Here is a 4,261-nt window from a genome sequence, read left to right on the forward strand (position 1 = left end):
TGGATTTCTCCACCAGAAGCTATGCACGTCCTGTTGTGTTGTGTGTTCCTAGCAGAGTTGGGACTTCTCCCAACCAACTTGGGACTCACTCCCACCCTCTCCCTTTGTGGTGAAAGAACCATTGACATAAGAGAGACTTATAATCACCAGTCATGCGAACCTCACTTCTTGCAAGACAAAGTAGACCACTCTCATGTGTTGACAGGCAAGAGTTGAGGCAAATCTTTAAGAGAATGGCAACCCGACCATCATACTGGATGGTATTCCCACACAAAATGGTGTGAGGTCTAGTTGGGACTTCATACCGGGGTAATCCCCTGAATTTTGGCGGGTCCAACATCGTCAACACATCTCCATACCTTTCCACTGCCTCTAATATGCCTATCAAGTCCAGGATACTATCAGACAATGCTCTAATAACCTGTGACTGCTCCATTAGTTTTTCCTCTATTGTAGACAACCTATTATAGAGTTATTCATCTCGCTTGATGTATTCCACATTCATCGTTGTCAACTTACACCTAGTTGTCATAGCTGCCATGGTTGGTACCCCCAAAGGATCATCCTCCCATCCCTCATAAATGTAGAACTTCTTCATGTGTGACACCATCATAGATTCATACTATTCCATAAATTCCATACCCAATACTGTTTCATAATAATCCATCCACACAATTATGAAGTCAATCTTCCCATACCACTCACCAATGTTCACATCCACATTCTCTGTCATACGTGACCGTATTTGGTGGAGAATTCACTACTTTTAGACGAGCTTGGGTTGGTGAAAACTTCAGCCCAACTCTCCTTTCAGCTTCCTCTTTAGTGAAGTTATGAGTCACACCATTTTCCATCATTGTGAGTAAAGTGCCTTGCCCAACCTTCATATTAACATACTCCAACTTGTTCCTCTCAGGATCCCATCGTGGGATAGATTCTGTAGCTACCACAACTCCCAAAATCTACATCACCCCTATGGTTGGTTCTTCTTTCCTCTTCTTCACATTAGCTTGTGCTATTGTAGCCACCATCGGTCTTGAAGGATAATTCTTCGCCATGTTGTTCTCTCTGCACAACCAACATTTCAAAGGCTTCTTCATCTTCGACTTGTCATTCTATTTCAAATGCTCATGCTTTGTAGACTTGATCTAGGTGGATATTGGTGGCCACCCGCCTTTTCCACCTAGACCCCCCAGTTAGTTTCATCTGTTTCCTTGTTCATTTCAACATTTACTATTTCTAGCAGTTTTTCGGGTCCTAAACTTCTAGAGCAGTTTTGACCCTCTAAATGGCGTTTTTTGGGGTATGTGGAAAGCATATAGCAACTGGTAGGAGCTTGTGACGAAACCTATAGTACTCAGAGAGAACTTTCCAACAAGGTATTGTACGCACCAAACGTAGATAACATGACCAAGTTACGACCCCAGGAAGTTGGCTGCCCAACTAACCCCAACGGGGCCCACAAACTCTTGGTGTTACATCTCCTAGGGCTAAGGTTTTGCTTGTTTAAGGTTTTCTCATGTTTTCCAATAGTAAATAGGCCCTTGAGCCTCATTGTAACACAGTTCAAAAGCATGTAGCAGCCACATCTCTTCTTAGAGATAAGCTACCATCGCCTGAGCTATCTTATTTCCATTATGTTTGTAAGCATAGTTAATTTTTTTTTTATCAATGAAATGAAGTGTTTATCTACTGCATCTCAGTGTTTATGATTATATATATAAGTTTTTGCATTCATGTTTAAGTTCAGATCAGTGGTATCAGAGAGGTCTGCTCTTTCTCTCTTTTTATTTGCATGTCCCCAACGAGGTCAGGATATAAGGAGTTAGGGATTGATTCTGTTGAACCATTGCAATATCAGCCTCACAAAACTCGGCGACCTCCAATGGCGGAAGAAAAGAAAGACAAGGGGGCAAGAGATCCTTTCAAAATGATGCTCGAGGAAGCCCTCAACTGACAGAGGGACGTGATGATGGATAACTTTGCCGAGATCCTTCAACAGTTACCACAGGCAATGCATCTTCATCCAACAACCACTCAGGAGGTGCCACTCCTTTTAGGGTATAGGTTAACTTCGATATTCCTATCTTTGAAGGCCTAATAGATGCAGACGTCGTAGATAAATGATTAAATATATTGGAAGGATATTTTCAGTTCATGACTTTTCCAGTCAGGGAAAAATTACTTTTGCACTTCTTAAATCCGCCCCACTCGTCAAGGATTGGTGGGAAACCTATTGTGAACAAAAGGATGAGAGTGAACCCTCGTTGTTTTTAGCCACACCCACTTGGAATTCTTTCTGAAATGCCATTAAGGAACAACATTACCCTGTCGGGAGCTATGAAGACAAATACATAAAGTGGACCATGCTACAGAAGGGAAGGGACCAAGATGAGGCAGAGTGCACAAATACTTTCCATACCCTTTGCATGAAGTTGGGTATCAAGGATACTGAGCAGCATTTGGTGCTCAAGTATTGTAATTGTCTACACAAGTACATCAAGGACAAGATGGAGCTCCTAGAAATTTCCTCACTCGACACGGCGTATTGGTACGCTGTCAAGATTGAGCATAAGTTTAAACAGAAGAAGTGGGACTTTGTGTTGGAAATAATACTAAGAGGGGGGGGGGGTGAATCAGTATTATCAGATCAATAAGAATTTTTCAATGCTCAGAAACATATACGCTACTTCAGTTAAGTGAACCAGCGTGTACACGCTACTGTGTCTAAAGAAAACAACGTATAACCAGAAAACTTATAATTCAGTTAGTTTATCTTCAATTAAGTGCATCAGGTCATTATTCACCATGTTAAGAGTAAACAGTATAACAGAACAGATCATCACACAAAAGCCACACACATGAACACCATGATATAAGGTGGAAACCCAATGTGGGTGAAAACCACCTGCTGCAAGTCTTCTCTATCTTTCTTTAATAAGAACTTCAGTTTACAATCTTTTGTACTGGTGCAGCCTTATACCAGTACGTAGGCTACAACCTGCAGAAGGCTTCAACCTTCTCTCGTTCTCCAAACTTCCTTGGAAGGGAGCTTCAACCCCCTTTGCTCTTATACTAGCTAAGATACTAGTACGTAGGTGCAAGCCTACAATCTTCTTTCCTTCAGGTACCACTTTTCATACATTTTCAGACTGGATATTCCTGAAGCACAATATTACAATCTGAAGACCACAATTCATTCAACCTTCATAGCAGATTACAAAACAACCAATACTCACATCAACAATCTTTGAATCACTGAACCACTGAAACCCTGTCAAACCCAGTCACCAGAACACAGAGTAGACTACAGAACTCTGCAATAACAGTTAGACCCAGCTGCAACCCAAAAATCAAGCTCCAAAAGATATACGCTACTTCAATGAAGGCAACCCGCGTATACACGCGGTTTTACCGAAGACAACCTGCGTACAGATCTAAAAATAATTTTTCATAACTTGCAGCTGTACCAGACATCAGTTATACCCAAAACATAATATTGCGTCAGTCATGCGGATCTAGAAATACGCATAATCAACTATATAAAGATAGTTCATTTCAAACCATTTGATCCCGATCTCTCCTTAGATCTTGTTCTCCATCAACCGATGAGATCTCTCCTTAGCTCAGATCAAGCAATACATCATCAACCAATAACCTGCATACTGGATCTAATACTTCATCAGATATTCAAGACATTTCAGATACCCTTGCCTAATGATTTCCTTCTCCTTATATAGCCTTAGGCCTTGTTCAATACCAAGAGCCAAAACCATAGAAATCCAATACCATCATCTTCAAAACTAGGGATCAACACGTCCGTCGAGACACCAAGGTCCAAAACCATAGGCACAACTTCCAAGGAATAACCGCCGTGGACCAAAGATAAGTTTTCCACATACACGCGCTTTTACTGAAGCCAACCAGCATGTACACGCGACTTGGTATATAGCGAACCTGCGTGTATACGCGACTTGGTATATAGTGAACCAGCGTGTATATATTTTTCTTCATACTTGTAGACTGATCATCAATTCCTTGCTGCTATCCTTCTGCACTATGATTTGTTATCAGTGTGATTTGCCATCAAGGACAATACTTGTCTCATAATGCCAACAATCTCCCCCTTTGGACTTGATGGCAACAACATCAAATCAAATCACTCTCCCCCTTTGTCATCAAGGGCAAAGGGCTGTGCTCCCCCTGAGTACATGCTGATATCTTTGCTTGGCTGTGCTGAAACATGCTTCCTCTGACTGTA

Source organism: Pinus tabuliformis, chromosome 9 (assembly GCF_031772625.1).
Source record: "Pinus tabuliformis cultivar Carrire ecotype Pingquan chromosome 9, CPIR1, whole genome shotgun sequence".
NCBI classification, from domain to species: Eukaryota; Viridiplantae; Streptophyta; class Pinopsida; order Pinales; family Pinaceae; genus Pinus; species Pinus tabuliformis.